Genomic DNA, 16,646 nt, shown 5'->3' on the forward strand with positions numbered 1-16,646 from the left:
AGCTCCAACATCAGGAAGCATCTCTCCACACTAATCACATTCTTCCCAGGTCTGCCCGGAGGTCTAGAGGAGTTATCCTGAGGGGAACTTACACAATTAAAATGGATTTTAAACTTCTCTTTACAGAGTTTCTTAAAAATAGTGAATTTCACCTATGTCAAGGCACAATGTTATGTATGCCCATGTACATACTGTACATACTGTTATGTATGCCCATGTACAGACCATCAGGTTAACATATGGAACATTCCAGAACCCATCCCTAGTCAGTACTCATCCTAAAGGGGCCACTAGTCTGAATTTTACCTCCATAGCCTCATCTTGCCAGTAATGGGGACCCTGTGTGTTATTCTGTATCTCTCCTCTTTTACCAGCTTTGCCACTGCACAGCCCACTCATGTCACCAGGGGAAAGGGACAGTTCTCCTCTTTTGTACAATGTTCCATTATGTGGATAGATGCTCAGCTTCTCCATTCTTTTATTGACAGCATTTGGGCAGTTTGAGGTGTTCAGCTGTGACAAATGAAGATGCTACTGATATTCTCATGTGCTTTTAGTGAGCGCAAACATTCATTTCCAGGGGCATATGCCCAGGACAGTATCAAGATCCTACAGGTTTAACGTTAGTAGAAGAGGTCAAACCATTTTCCAAAACAACTGTTCCAGCTTACAGTTTCAGTTAGGTGCCTATTCACGTAAAAAGCAGGAGTGACATCCATACAGGAGCCTGTAAGGCATTTTGAATCTTAGATTATTAGCTTAGGTCCTCCCCGACTCAGGTCTTCATAGCAGCCAGTTGACATCTGCTATGGCTTGTATTTAGATGTCCCCCTAAGCTAGGCATGGTGCTTGTAATCTCAGCACTTGGGAGAGGCTGGGGCAGGAGGATCACTGCAGCTTTGAGGCCAGCCGAGGCTACATAGTGAGTTGAAGACCAGTCTGAACTACATAGTAAGACCTTGTCTCAAAAATAAAAAAATGGGTGTCCCCCCACATCCTCACGTGGTCATAGGTGAGGCTTTCTCAGAGGTAGCTGGATCTAGAGTATGCGATTAAATCATGATGCAGTGCTAGGATTATGGGTGTTAGGATTACAGTTAGGTGATTACTAAATCAGTCCACTGATTGGTTTGGCTCCGTGTAGCCCAATAGAATATAAAAGGGCAGGAAGGTGCTATTAAGGTCCCTTGCTTGCTTTGCTACCTCCTGTCCACCATGAACTGTTTCTCCTCTGCCACACCTGTGTGCCGAGCCACACTGCCTTGGCGCCAGCTGATTAGGGACTGGAAACTGTGATGCAGAAAAACTTTTCCACCTTTAACTTTCCGTGTCAGGTATTTTGTCTCAGCAATGAGAAAAGTAACTAAGACAGCAGCCACTCACCTTGTGAGTACTCAGGGTTGCTCCACTGACTCTTCCTGCTGTGTTTGAGAGGCTGACCACGGCACAGCTTAAATGTGTCAAATGCGAATGGGAGGTCCTGACGGAGGCGGAGTAGTGGTCAGCCACTGCGCCAGCTCTGTGTCCCACTACTGGGCCTCCCCTTCAACACAAGCACCTGGAGGAGGCTGTGGTGAGGGAAGGCCCACTGGCTTGCCTCTCACACAGCTTTCTCTGGATGAATGTGGGACTTGAGTGCTTGTCTATCCGTCTCCTTCCCCCTTGAGCTGAGAGAAGGCAGATCTACACCACATCTGACTTAGGACTCCTTAGAAGTAGGCTAGCACCTTGTACCTAGAAGGTGCTGGCCAGCATAGATAAAGAAGAGAAGAAGATGGAAGCAGACAAAGATTGCAGACTGCAGTCTTCTCCAAGGGCTTGAAAGTGCCAACAGGGATCTGGGACCAGAAAGATGCTAGACTGTTGGTCACAGTTCCAGGGTTTAGGGTTATACTTCTTGCATCAAATTCCTTCATCCATCAAGTGGAATAGTACTAATCCTTCCCTTAGAGTGATGCTATGAGGAAAAAAGAAAAGAACATATCTAAAGTGCCTGATTCATAATAAATGCTCAATAAATACCAACCAATATCAATATCAACTCTGCCTTCTCGTCAGCATTATTTGCAGAGAGTATTGACCTGGGAGGATTTGGGAATAAAGTAGAGAAGGAGAAATTTATCATCTGTGGAGAGAATTGAGGGCTTGGCATAAAGCATTTGAAACGTAGACCTGGTATATCCTCCTCCTCAGACTTTTCTCTGAGGGCCTATAGTACTGTGCATCTACCTAGAATAGTCATTTTATGTTCAGAATGGGAATATCTTTTATTGTTTTTGCTGATTAAAACCAATACTTCTTGTTTAAAAAAAAGTTTAGTACCTCATAATTGCATAAAGTAGCAAAGGAAAACCCCTTGTATTCCAGCCCCAGAGACCCCTATCCTTATCAATTTGCTGGATTCTTCTCAGTCTTAATGTACTTGGGCTCTATGCACACAGCATGTATATAGAGTTTTTAGACATAAAGGAAATTGTAGTGGACACACTCATGTGCAGTCAGCGTTGCGTTACAGACGTCTTTCCACAGAGTACACTGTGGCCCCTCTTGTCTTTGTGGTCTGGTGTGCAAACCTCTATACACAGATGTGAAGATTGCTTCCCCTCCTTTTTCTTGGTAATTTTTTTCCTATTAGAAGTTATGCTGCTCTGAAGAACTTTGTACAATTATCTTAAAACATTCATTTAAGTTTTTTAAAAAGTAAATTAAGAAGCAACCACATTTTTACCTTTACTTCCTATGTCCCAATGTGTGCGTGGATGTATTCTTAGAGATTCTCTTATTTCCAAGCTTCAGTAAATTACCGTTTTCTTTCTTTGGAGGTTAGGAAAGAGCCCTATAGAGGGGGGCTGAGTCCCTAGCCAGGATGGGGAAAAGGGCCCCCCAAAATCCACAGAGCACCTCCACCAACCTCCTTCCCTAGTTTATCCTGTGAACTTGGAACTGTTCTCCTGGTTGCAGAATGAAAAAAAGTCAGTTGCCCGGACAGCTCATTTACTAGAGGCTCCCCCATGGCAAGCGCGGTCAGTGGTAGAACCCAGACTTCCCAGCTCCCAGTCGCCCTGTCCTCCTGGCCAAGATGCCTTCCTGTATCACTGCTGGAAGGCATGGAGAGCAATGGGAAATGTACTGGAATAACAAGGGACAAAGACTTTGTGCTTTTCTTGTTTTAAGAGCCTACTCAGGGTACTGCCCTGGTCACAGCAGGGGAGGTTTCGGGCTCTCAGCAGGGAACACTGTCACTCTTCATTTAGGGGCCATAGATGTGAGTTGATTTAGTTCCAGTCTGTGTCCCTGCCTCACCTCTATTCTCTCTTTTCTCATCTTACTTTCAGGTTAATTACTTTTATGTCTACTTGAAACCACAATATGTGAGTTTCTTGGGAAAGAGGGTCTTTATAGATCTAATTAGTTAAGGATCTTGAGAGGAAATCATTCTGGATTTAGGGTGGGTCCTAAGCCCAGTGACTGGGGTTCATATAAGAGAGGAGGTGACCCAGAGAGGCACAGAGAGGAAGGACATGTGCAGATGGAGGCAGAGTTGGAGGGATGCAGCTAGAGGCCTTCACGAAGGTCAAGGATTGTCACCAAACGATTGTCAAGGAACCACCAAAAGCTAAGAAGATGCAAAGGAGGGTCCTTCCCTAGAGTGCTCAGGGAGCATGGCCTTGCCATGATTTCAGGCTTTAGCCTCCAGAATTGGGAGAGAATAGACTTGGTGTTTCAAGCCACTCGGTTTGTGGTAATGTAGATGGTAGTACTAGAAATTGAAGGCAACTGTGCTCTTTAGCACTCTCTGAAGCTCCCTGTTGTTTATAAGAAACATTCCTAAGTCTGGCTTTCAAGTGCTTGTTTGCTTTGTCCAAAGCCCTGGCCCTCCAGCCAGACACAGTGACATCGCGTCTGTACACACCCAGTTTCCTGCTTTCCAGCCTTCTGTTCCAGCCACTCCCTCTGCTGAAAGTCCCCATTCTACAGACAAGAAGGGAAGGCCCAGAGAAAAAGCAATGACTTGTGCACAGTCCAGCCACTGGACACTTTCATGGTACCTTTGCCCTTAGCACAGCTGCTGCTGTGGGGGACAGCCTGGTTTATAGTGCTATTAAAGGTGCCTCATTTTGTGTTTGGGATGGAGAGAGCTCTTTGTGTCCCCATGTTTGAATGGGCCCATTCCCCTGCTGTGGGAGCTGCGAGGGAATGTGGTGGCCCCATTTTGGATGTGTGTGGGGCAAGGAGGCAAATGCCTATCCTTTTGGGAGAGAAAGTCCTTCTGTAGAGGTTTTATTTGCAGTGAGAATAGGAGCTCTGGACAGGCATGGGCCAAGCCACTCTGAATGGGGCCCTTGAATTAACATTGCAGAGTCTCCTAAAGCTGCTAATCGGATTAGCTGTGTAGTGGAGGAGGTACTTAGCGGGCCACACAGACATGCTCACAGGCACACACACACTTCCCGACTCCCTAGAGGCATGGGGGGCAGAGCCTGGCAGTCCAGTCCCTGAATTTAGATACCTTTCCTGTTAACTACACAAGACATGAGTTTGGTGCTTTGTGTGACTGGTGCTTTGGGCCTTTTGTTTCTTTTCAAAAGAACTGAGGAAGTCAGTGTTGAACACTGTCATCTTTGCAAATGTACCTAGAGAAGAAAGCTTATCTTGCAGTTGTTTCCATTCAAGTAAATGAATCTGATTTCTTGATCTATGTAGAGAGGACTCTGAAAGGGGAAATGGTTTTAGTTACTGGCTATGATGGAAGTTGCCATTTCCTGACTTGTTTATTCTGAGCCACTAGGTCATGTCCGTCTCTGTTAAAGAAGTCAACCTTCCTCTAAGTCCTTGCTGTCTGAACTCCCTGCCATCTGTGTAGAGCTTCTGCATAACCCCAGCAGGTTGGCATGTGGGTGCAAAATAATAAGTGACCGAGAGAGTCCAAGATGTAACTTTGGAGAGCATGCGTCCTCTCTCTGGTCTTTATCTTTAAATCATGATACCTGTTCACCCACCTATTTGGCTACTAGATTTCTTCTACTCTGACCATGGCTTTGAGTGGCACAGGTACCCTTGCCTGATCTCAGTGTTGCCATCTGAATACAGTGGCACATGAATCCACATTCTTATTTCTTCCGACCATTTTGAACTCTGGATTTGGGCTCTGGTGTGACAGACTGCAGAAAATCAGGGAAGAAAACGCCTCTGGTGAGCACAGGACTCACTTTAGGCATAAAAGACTAAGTTAGCAAACTCAGGAGATACCAGATATCCCAAATCAGAGAAACTTTCGTTCAGTTTCTGGGCTAATTTCTATGGTTTGAAGGTCTAAAAAAAAGACCCAACCTATCTCTGTTCCCAACATGCTGTTAGCTTTGAGGCTCTGGAGAGAATTTGTGGGTGACATTGATTTAATCAGCCCCATACATAGGCTGTGATTTCTCAGCCTCTGCACTTGACGGAGACATGCCCAGCTTTGTAGACGTGGGTGCATGATTTCATTAATTTTTTTGTTTAAGTGAGAGTGATGATAAGTAAAAGTGTGCAGGTGAGAACGATAGTGGGTGCCTCCCTGTGACATTCTGTGGAAGAAATCATGTCCTGAATAAATGCTCCTCATTCTTGCTTCTTGCTCTATTCAGTGTATAGTCCATTGGATTTAGGACTGTCTTCTCTCACATCATACCCAGGGCCATCTCAGAGAAACCTGTTGGCCTCTCTGCTGCAAAGCTGGGAAGGAGCATGGGGCTGCTAGGGGGCTCTCTTCCTTATTCCAGTCCTATTTACAGTCTCCTCAGGAGCTGAGTGAGGAGGGGATTGGTGAATATGGTATTTGTGACTTCTTTTCTCTAAGTGTGGTGCACTTGATAATTTGAGGCCACAGGCATACATTGATTGATTGATTGATTGATTGATTACAGATTTAATTCAGGGCCTGTGCATGGACCACATCTCCATTTCTTTTTATTTATGTATGTGTATCAATTTTTTAAGGCAATGTTTTGCTAAGTTGCCCAGGTTAACTTTGGATCTTTCTGCCTCAGCTTCCTAAAATGCTAGGATTATAGGCATATATCACTCTGACTGGCTCACAGACTCCTCAGAGTCTAATAAACATTGTAAGCACTTCTGAGAAAACACACAGATGTAGACAGACAGACAGATAGACACACACTTATACTTTTGCTTTTAGCTTTTAAGTCTTGGTTTATCTATGCTGTGAGTCTCCAGTTATGAAATTATGATCTGTGGCCTCCCTTTCCTGTGAGCTTTCATATGCTAGAGGTGTTTGTATGGGATCTGGAACCTGTAAGAACTGCGTGTGGAGAGATGTAGGTGTTGGAGTCAGCCAAGACTGGGTTTGTGTCTCAGGTTCTGTACTGATTAGCTGTGGAACGTAGGTGAATTCAGTCCTGTTTGTAAGATGGGATGCTAATGCCTGCCTTACAGAGGGATTAAGTAATTGTGGTAGGTGAAGCATTATTCTAAGGTCTGGTACCAAAAACCATAGCCACTCTGCTGTTCCTTTTCTGGCTTTTTTGTCTTCTCTTCTCTCTGGTCCCAGGCCCTATGATCTCCAAATGCCTGGATATGTTAGAATCCTTCATGCAATACTCTGCTGGACCTTTGGAGACTAGCAGAGCTGAGCCCGCAGCAGCAAACTCTGGTCAGATTCTTGGATGTGATTACAACTACCACCTAGGAAATCTCTGTGAATCCCAAAAATGAGGACTGCCCTTGTCCTGTGTCAAGCTCTAAGGTCTCAGACTTGGCCAGAGAAATTTGAAAATCAATCAGACGCTGGTTTCTCTTTAATACCAACAAGAATGGTAATAACTACCATTCATGTGTGTTAATTGTGGATTAAATACTTGATATGCATGATCTAATTTAATTTATATATAGTAGCTGTGTGTGACAGGGAATGTATCTATAGATGTGAGGTCTAGTGCTGGAGGATAAGTAATTTGTCTGTGATCACACAAATAATTACTGGCAGGGTCAAGAGTGGGACTTTTGTCTACCTATTATCAAACCTTTATACTTCGATGCTTCTTGAAACCACCACTGGTGTCACCACTAGCTCTGGCCCCTTGAGTTGTCAAAGACTTGGTCTCCCCATTACTGTCCTTAGAGCTGATAGTAAAAGATAAGCGTGAGTCCCATAGATGAATGGGAGCTGTCCCTTATCCTGCCCCCATCTGTCAATAATTGGCTTTTCTTCTCTAATTTTTTTTTTTTTTTTTTTTTTTTTTTTTGAGACAGAGTTTTGCTATGCAGTTCAGGCTGGCCTTGAACTCACTTTGTAGCCCTGGCTGACCTAAACTTGCAGTGATCCTCCTGCCTTAACAAGGGATAGGATTACAGGCTTGCACCACCATGCCCAGTTTGGCTTTTCTTCTTTATTTCTGCATCAGGCTGGACATCATAGATTGTACAAGACAAACACTTGTGAATTCCATTTACTGGCTGGCATCAAACCCAAGGATATAACAAGATATTCAGGACTATGTGGTGGCCTCTCCTTCTCCAAGAGGCTATTAGAGTTAGGGTTTTTGATTGAGCACATAATGCCGTAAATCCCCTCTGTGAGTAGTACTAGCTCCAGAAGAAACTCTTGGGCTCAGGGTGTATGTGGGGGTGCCTTGAAGCTAGCAGGTCCATATCATTTTGTAGGGAGTTATGTGAAAAGGGCTTCTCTGACCCAGAGAGAGTGTGTGGCAGAGTTCCTGTTCCTTCTCCAGGTCTTCAGTCTGATTGTCTCTTCCTTGACTTGTGGGCTGACAAGCTGCCCACCTGCGGTTACCCGCGTCTTCCGTAAGACTTCTCGACTCCCGTATATAGAACTTCATTTTCATGTGCTAGACTCACAGGCTATCCTGTCGACCTCCCTTGGAGTTTATCCCCACAGCTCTGATACCTCTGTTGCCAACTTCTCTTCTTCTTTCCTTCAGGTAATAAATGCTTGTGGGGACTCTGCACTGAGCACCACAGGCACAGCTGTAGCCGCCTTTTCTGCAGTCATTAAGGAGATGAATTTTACAGATGATTATTATTGTGCTCTAAGTCCACTGGAGTTGTGGGATTTGGGATCAAAAATCTCTGGTGGTGTGGGGCAGCTGCTGACCTCCCCACAGTAGAACCCGCAGCTGGAGGAAAGATTCCAGCTGTTATCCAAGTCCAGCCTAGGAATCCTGAAGCCCAGGCTACGTAGAGTGTCAGAGAGACCATTTTTAGTAGGCTTTTAATTCCATGCTGGGAACCAACAAGAAGAGCAAAACCCCCGATTCTCATGGAAAGTGGAGATCACGGAAGCTCCCGGTAAAGAGTTTTCCTGGGGAAATAAGGTGAGGACAAGAACCAAAATAAATCACAAGTCCATAAAACAAGACTGGAGGCCAGGTCAGAGCCTGGCTAGAGGAAAAGGTGACATGCTGCTGAGCACCTCGAGTGTGGGATCCAAACTCCTTGAATCCCTCTGGATCCAGAGCCAGGGCCTGAGCAGTCAGCAGGCCCCACAAGGAGAGGTGGACTCTGACACAAGAAACAGCAAGGTCTGGCGCCTTTTCAACCCATAAAATCGTTAATTGAGGAAGATGACTTGAGATAATAAAGAAGCATCTGATAAAGTGCACATCTGCTTGCTGGGAGGGACCAAAGAATGCAACATAAGGATTCTGTCATCCCTTTCTCTGGGGCACCCATTCAGGGCCCGGTTTGCCTTGGACAGAAGTCTAACTTCACTGAGAACTTGAAGTGCTGGGCAAAATCATTTCACCTCTGAGCTGATCTTTCTTATGACTGAGTCTGTCACAATTTGAAGAAGCCTGGATGAGGGGCCATCTGGAGCCTCAAGGGTAGAGTGGGAGCCATTGTCCTCCTGGGACATGGATCTGAGGGCCTGAATCAACAATGAAGTGTTGTAGAAGTGAGACAGAAGAGAAGTCAGCACCTGCCATTATAGCTGAAGCTTTTTCAGTTGTAAAATACAGGATTCCATTCAGGATGGCTCAGGTGAAGGGGTTGGAGGCAATGTTTTTATGCCTTTTTAAGGGCCAGGTACATAGTACAACTGGCCTCCTGGGGACTAGATGAAGAACTCGCAAGAAACAAGGCTGATTTCTCTTCTCGAGGGCCATAGAATATCTCTCATTTTGCCTTTTTATCATCCTCTTGCACCTGACGCAGCTCAGGCATCATGCCTGGCCTGCATCACCAGTCCTCCGCTGAGTGTCCTCACTGAACTCTAGAGCGTCTATCTAAGAGGGGTGCTGAGAAGTCTTGAAAATGGCAGAGATGCCCAAAGGAAGCCACATCAAGTGAGCCACGCAGAAGGCTAACAGTGAGCCCCTGGGGAGGCTGGATGAGAGAATGAGTGGCACAGGCAGGGGGGTTGGCTGTGGAAATCCACATTCGTGGCTGAGGAGATGAACGAAGATCAGAAGAGCCTTGGTTTTGGAGGTGATGGGTGAGAGAAACGACCTCCCGGGATGGCTTGACTTCCCTCTGGATTAATGTGGCTTTTAAGGCCAAACCTGGTAATCCCAGCCCCACTTTTCTATTTATAATACCATTTTCATGGGAAAATGTTTTAAGGGTTCACATCAGCTATCTCAATGTGTGGAGTTTTGTAGTACTACTCATGAGAGCCAGAACTGCTTATATCAGATGAGGAGCTAGTCTTTGCTTCTGCTTTGAACAACACAAGATTGTGCCTTATCTTCTCAAGCACCACTTATTTTATTTTTATTTTTTACAGTGCTGAGAATGGAGCCAGTGGCCCTTGTACCAAGTTACATCCCTAGTCCATTTTTAATTTTTTAAAATTTTGAGACAAGTTCTTGCCGTGTTGCTAAGTTGCCCAGGCGGGGCTTGAACTTGTGATCTTCCTGCTTCAGTTCAAGTTAAGGAAGCCCAGGCTGCCTTCCACCACAGCACTGCATGAGGGTTGGAGCCTGGAATCCAGTGACAAGCAGGCTAACTGTGAGAGCTGGGGACATAGCTTGAGGCGGCAGGTTGGCCTGATGGTATGAGCTAGGGGTGAGTTCCTCATCCTGCTCACAAGGGGCTGATGTGCTGGGGCCTGGGCACTGAGGTCTGTAGGTCGTTCTTTGTGTAGTTTCCGGGGAAATCCTGAGAGATACGGCAATGGCGGTAGAGTTGCTAGTGGAATCTCATTTTCTTCTCTAGTCATCTTCTCTCTGGCCTCCTTTACTGAAGCCATGGACTTTCACAGCTCCTGTTGCCCTGGCTTTCAGCTTTTCCAACAGTTTTTCCTTTCTGGATCTCAGCCACTGTTGCCCACAATGCCCTCCCTTCTCTACCATTAGCATTGTCCAGAGGCCCGGCTTTTCCATTCATCCTCCAGCCCAGAAGCCCTAGCGGTCAGCTCACCAGCCAAATCTGGTCTACAGATGTGTTTTGTTTGTTTTGTAGTGGTTACATTTGTTAAAAAAAAATTGCTGCCAACATTTAAGAATCGTATTTCTCATAAAACCCAGAATTCTGGCTTCCCTTGAGAAGCTGGAAGATCTGGTCACACTGGTCCAGCAATCCCACATGGCGGCAATCCACAGGATTGAGTAATGATGGGCTGACCTCTCTGGGGCAGGTGCTCTGAGTGGTTCGCCACAGTCCCCACTGCTCCCTAATCATCTTTCATGCTCATCTTCTGTTACCCCGATGTGTCGCTTGCCTGGCCCCTAACTTGAGGTATTTGAGTTTGGATGCTGGGCCGTGGGTAGGAGACACCACCTTGGGCCCTAATTCAAGTCACATGATCCTAGTCAAGTCACTTCTTGTCCTCACTATCAAGAGGAAAAAAGAGCTGTTACCTGGCAGCCTGGGAGAGAGCTTTTCCTCCGAGGCTCCTTTCCCTGAGAACTCAGGCTCGGGCACTTGCTTGTAGTTCAGCATGCCACTCCCTTGGCTCTGATGGCACGCAGAGGACAGACACAGGGGAGGCACTCAGAGTTTTGCTTGTGGCCCCACGTGTGCTGCTGTCAGAACAGGTTCCTCTGGCCCCAGGAAAGCAGCAAGTTGGGACCACACAGAGGTCCCAACTGGGAAACGAAGGGGCTATTGTGTTTTACAGGCATACTGCTTTGCTCTGAAGCACTGGTTACCTCTCCCTCTGCTTACCAATGTTACCTCTTAACGGGGAGCTCTTGCTCTTTAATTCTCCCCCAGCTCAGCCGACTTCCAGTCTGCAAAGGTCAAGGAAGGACAGGAGATGGAAGCGCTTGCTGCTCCTTCTGCCTTTCTCTGGATCCTGGAGAAAGGGTGAGAGGGGCTCTTCCTTTCTGTGGTCTTTTTTTGATCATATGAGTTCATTGCTACTCTTTCTATCACCCAGTCAGGGGGACACTCTTGAGACATCTGTGTATCATTATTGATGATTTGGTCCCCTCAGTAAAGGCCATGGAATGAAATCCTCCAAAAATTTTTCTGAGGACAAATTAGTGCTTTCCTTACAGCCCTTTTGCCTGAGTAATGAGTGCTAACCTGGAGTACAGGTGATCATCTCTGTTCTTCAGCTCAGAAGTTACCATGTGGCTTTGTTTTGGGGGCATATTTGTTTGCATTTTTGTCTGCATGAACACACTTGGTTTCTATATTGCAGCACATTATTATAAATACATCTTCTCTGATTTGAAGTCAGCTAGTGTAGATGCTGTTGACACATAACCAGCACAGGGCTAGTCGAGGCCTGGTGAGCTACCCTGCTCCAGCCTGCCACTGTAGATAAATGGCCCCATGGTTGCTCCGCCTGTCTTGTACCAGCCTGTGCTGAGCATACACCCCTGCCCGTGACTGCTGCCCCTCACAAGGCCAACATGCAGGAGACAGGGGAGCTGGACAGGAGAAAAATCTCTGTTCAGCGGGCTCCTGGCTTCTGCCACATAACTGTGTCCTCCAGTTCCCTGAAAGAGGATTTGGCTTCTTCTCCTTCTTTCATTAAGTCTTTTTCTTTCTTTAGGGCCATTTTCCTGATGAGCTGAAGTTTCCTGGTAAGTGCAGCCCAGTGCCCAGCTTCACTCCCCTAACCTGGCTCACATCTCAGTGAGCAACTGCCTTCCCATCTGTTAGTTTGAGCTCATTTGATCTAGTGGACAAGCCAACGAGGTCCAGTGACATGTTCAGGTCCTGCATAGGCCAGTGGGCTGTCCTCGTCTTCTCAGATGCCTATTTTGCATATGCAGACCAAGGTTTCAGGAGGGCTGATTCCCAGGTAGCTGGTTGTACATTTATCACAGCCTCAGAAATTATGTACAGTCTAGCCATTTCATGTTTGGATGGTACTTGAAACCCTTTCACATCCACTGTTAGGATCAGTTCAACTTCACCACAGCGCTGTGGACAACCCATCAGGATCCTTCTGCCCTTCCACAGCTAAGGAAAGGAAGGCCCAGGGGAGCCCACGATCTTCGTAAAAACCCGCCTGAGGCCTCCTATTGCCCTCTACTGACAGACTCCGATGGTGGTCTTTCTCAAAGCCTCCACCTACCACTTCAGAAACTAACATTTGACCTTAGGAGACCGGTAGGTTCATTTGCTTCTGTCCTGTGATGCAGTGGGACCCTGATGGCTAAATGCCTCAAGGTGCATCCTTGGCGAACCCATGGGTGCAGGCTGGAGGAACCTCGTGGGGCCCTGGGATCCACTGACGAGTGCTACTTTCCTGGCTTTAGTGACCGTGCAGTCCATCTCCTGAGTCATACATTTCTTATCTGCAGATCTTCTTATTCACTGAATTTTCTTGGTGATGGTAAAAATCAATACTTGCAGCACTTTTGTGGCTATACACCGACATGTGAAAAATAGTGAAAAAAATTGAACCTCCAACACACATGTTTCCAGCTGAGGCCAAATAATCTGCTTTCTTGCTTCAACTCCCTAATGGTGAATAAGTGTCCGTCCAGTGCTGAGCGCTGTGTTTTTGATCTTTTTGTGGATTTGCTGTTTAAAATGAAGCCCAAGTATAGTGCTGAATGGCTGGCCTATGAGCTGCGATGTGCCTTATGCAGAAAGCTCATGTGTTAAATAAGTTGCTTTTCAGGCATGAATTAGAATGCTGTTGGCACTATTGAATGTTAATGAATCAAAAATAGATTATAAATAAGGTGTCCTTAAGCTGGCACAGTACTCATACCTATAACTCCAGCACTCTGGAAGACACCGAGGATTGCAAGTTTGAACCGAGCCTAGACAACTTTGTGACTTAGTGAGTCCTTAAAATTTAAACAAATTAAGGAGGACTAGGATACAGCTCAGTGTGAACACCTGGGTTCAATCTCCCATACCAATGAGCCAATCAGTCAATGCCTATAAACAGAAACACACTTAAAGCAGGTTATGTGTTGAGGAGTACATGGAAATGTGAATAATAAGTGCACAAGACTGTGTGCTTTGTTACACACATCGGACAATACGATATTGCCCCCTCTGTATTTAATACTGCTTCCTCAGGAGTAATGATTCAGTGTTTACTAATTCAGTGGTCATAGCAACTGTATAGAATATCTCTATACAAATAGAGACTTGCCTGTGTCTTCTTTCTGCAGATCAAAACTTACCTAACCAGGTTTTTGTATTTCCTGGGATTTCTGTGTTCCTGTGAGGACATTTGGATAGGATCAGTTAGGCAGAGAGCTGTCAGACTCTCTTGGCTTTTCCAAGTGCCAGCTAATGACCTGACCAGACCAACTACTTTACCTGAGCTTTAGTTTCCTTATCTGTAAAATGGGTTTAATAATAATAACATGACTGCAATGAAAATCAGTTAAAAGAGTATATATTTGTACTGGTCAGCCCAATTCAGTCCATTTCAGATGAACATATTTTGAAGCATCTGTAGTGATATACTGTAGATTTTTAGAGATACACAAGGTGTTGTCCTTGTTCTCAAGAAATACGCTACCCTGCAGTGTCCTGTGACACTAAGTCACAGAGTTGTATTTAGGCAGGATATGATCAGGGCTAGGCATTCCTTATGGGTAGCGGCCATATCTGATCTATTTTTCTATCATTGAAACCTGGGACAGTACCTGCCGCAGAGAGGTACCCTACAAACTTGCAGAATGAGCGAAGGAACGGAGATGGAGGAGGAATGGAGGAGAACAGGACTATGAAAGAGTTAAAAACAAAGCACAGAGCAGGGATGCTGCTTCCTGGGAGAGCCGAGGTGGGCCTGGCAGGGCTTTGCTTAGGGGAGGACAAAGGGGAAGGCAGGGTCAGAAGCACATGAAAGGACACAGGAGCGGGAACTGGGTAGCATATCAGAGCTTAGCATGGTTGGCAGGTAGATGAGAGGGCATGAGAGCAGAGAGAAAAGCTGGAAACCTGGGGACTGACTTGGTGCCTGTCCTCTTCCTGTGCCTAAAAGGCCCTGGGCCTCCCCTACAACCTTTTCCTCGAGCTCTACTAGCCTTCTCTGAGAGGCCTCTGGACAGATACCCGCAGGCCTTACTCTTTCCCCACACTGTCTGAGATGTGTGATTATTTATTACCTGTGCATTCTCAGTGATCAGTCCTGTCAAGGCGCATTTTAGACGCTAATTCAATTTTCTGAGTAAGTGACCACTCACAAAATGAAAATTCCACTTCCATCAGACTCATGGAAATTGGGCAATATTATTGCATCATTTATTTTACTGATCTAATAACTGTGAAATGGTACCTTGTTTTTACCTTTGTTTTCATTTCTTAAGACTAAACTTCTATAAGATCACACCAGACATTGCATTAAGTGCTGCTCATAACCTAAAAAGTTAGAGCCCATAATACCCGTTTTACAAATGAGAAAACTGAAGCTTAGAGAAATCAATTATCTTGCCAAAGTTCACTCAGGTCAAAAAGGCTGTGCAAAGTCAAATTGGACAAATATTTCTCCTGTGTTCCAGCCTATCTAACTGCCTCTCACTTCTATTTATTAAAACCCTTTTTGCCCCTCAGTGCCATATCCATGGTGCCCTCTTGGACTTTTAGGTTGGTAGTGAGACTTCTGTCACCAACTTGCCCTCACTCTGCTTCAAGCCTCGTGGCTCCTGCAGATGAGACAGTGTCTGTTTTACAGTTGTGGCTCCCACATGGCCCAGAACATTGTAGGAACTGGCTTGATTCAAGGCAGGTGGTGGGCCCTGGTCATTGCATGACTCTGGGGAAATCTAGTAGTTGTACGCTCAACCAGAAGCACAAGAAATCTTTTATCTCTGGATGTGACCACTGTCTGTTCTTAAGGAGGACCTGCTCCATGTTCAAGGACATCTGACCTGAGCCCTGGTTTGGAGGCTGAGAGCTCTGCCTGATACACCTGGCTGGGGGGTTCCCCCGGAGAGGTGAAGGATGGTTTATTTTGGGCAGCTTCCTTGGGGACTCAGGTTCTCAGTCACCATCTGCTTTCTCCTTTGTTTTCTCCTTGTTCTTATTTTTTTTAGAGGACTTGCCTCAGTTCCCTGGGAACTTCACACCTCAGAATCTATGCTATTAGGCTCCCTGAGATGGGCCTCAGAACCATTTCTGAGAGAAGCAGAGAGGCCTGTCTGGTGAATGTGAATTTTTAGCTGCCCAAGAACCAAAGTTGGGATTTTTCTGTTGGGACCTTAGCTATGCATGAGTAAGGTTGGCATCTCTAGCTGTTGGAGACAGCCATGTCTGGGGTTGGGACTGAATTTTGCCTCTTACCAGCCTTGTGACCCTTGGATATGCTAAAGTGGTTTGTTTTTTTTGTTTTGTTTTGTTTTGTTTTTTTGTACCAGGGATCAAACTCATGACCTAGCGCTTGGCAGGCAGCACTTATGCTGCTGAGCTAAATCCCCTGCCCTGTGCTAAAGTTTTCTAAGCCTCATTTCCTTATTTACAACCCTAGTTAACAGTAGTCTCTATCTCATAGGACTGTGCTAAAAAAGTAAATTAGAACATACACATAAGGCAACAGGCACAGCACTTGGTGCATGCAAATTACCCAGTAACTGTGTCAGTTCCCTCAGTGCAGCTCAGCCCTGCAGTCTGGGAGCTACTGCACAGAGAACCATGGCCAGCTGGCTCTGCTTTTCCAGGGACAACAGGATGACTGCACACCAGTGGCCCTGGAGTCTTTTCTTAAAGGCTATCTTTAGTTATTTGTTTTAACCTGTCATGTTATATCTCAAATTGTTTTCTGCAAGCACCATGTGGAGCAAGGTTTGAAGAAACACCACGGTGGATGCTTCCCTTTCACCAGCGGCCAGGGGCATCTGTGGCTTCTCAGCCAGAACTTGGCTGAAGTCCGCTTTTAAACTTTTTCTTTGACTCGTGGTAGTTCAGGTAAAAAATATTTTGTCTCTGGGGTTTATTGTTTCATTCTGTTCTGGTTCTTTAGACTTCAGAATAGCTTTAGAGTCAGTAATGATAGTAATAGGTAACCCATGAGTGTGGGTTATGAGCCAAGTGTTTTATATTACCTCTTTCTTAATTGCCCTATGAAGAGAGATATTCTGTGGTGTAGCAGTAAATAATGGATGTGTGAAGAAGCCAAGGTCAGGATGGGCAGGAACAATGGACTAGGCAGACAGAATGCAGAGTCCAGGGATCAGGGCAGAACTGGAAGCTGGGAACTAGGTGAGCAACGTGGCACACCTCATAGAAGGTGTCACGGTGACCCTCCCAGCCTTCAGTGAACA

At 45.8% G+C, this 16,646-nt stretch overlaps 1 protein-coding gene across 3 annotated transcripts in view; it reads left to right on the forward strand.

Moving 5' to 3' along the window:
- Tll2 (tolloid like 2) overlaps nucleotides 1-16,646 on the forward strand; it is a 133,918-nt gene that overhangs the window by 43,541 nt on the left and 73,731 nt on the right. The window lies entirely within an intron of this gene.

The sequence above is a fragment of the Cavia porcellus genome, unplaced genomic scaffold (assembly GCF_034190915.1).
Source record: "Cavia porcellus strain 051 isolate PalLab524CR breed Dunkin Hartley unplaced genomic scaffold, mCavPor4.1 scaffold_2, whole genome shotgun sequence".
NCBI classification, from domain to species: domain Eukaryota; kingdom Metazoa; phylum Chordata; class Mammalia; order Rodentia; family Caviidae; genus Cavia; species Cavia porcellus.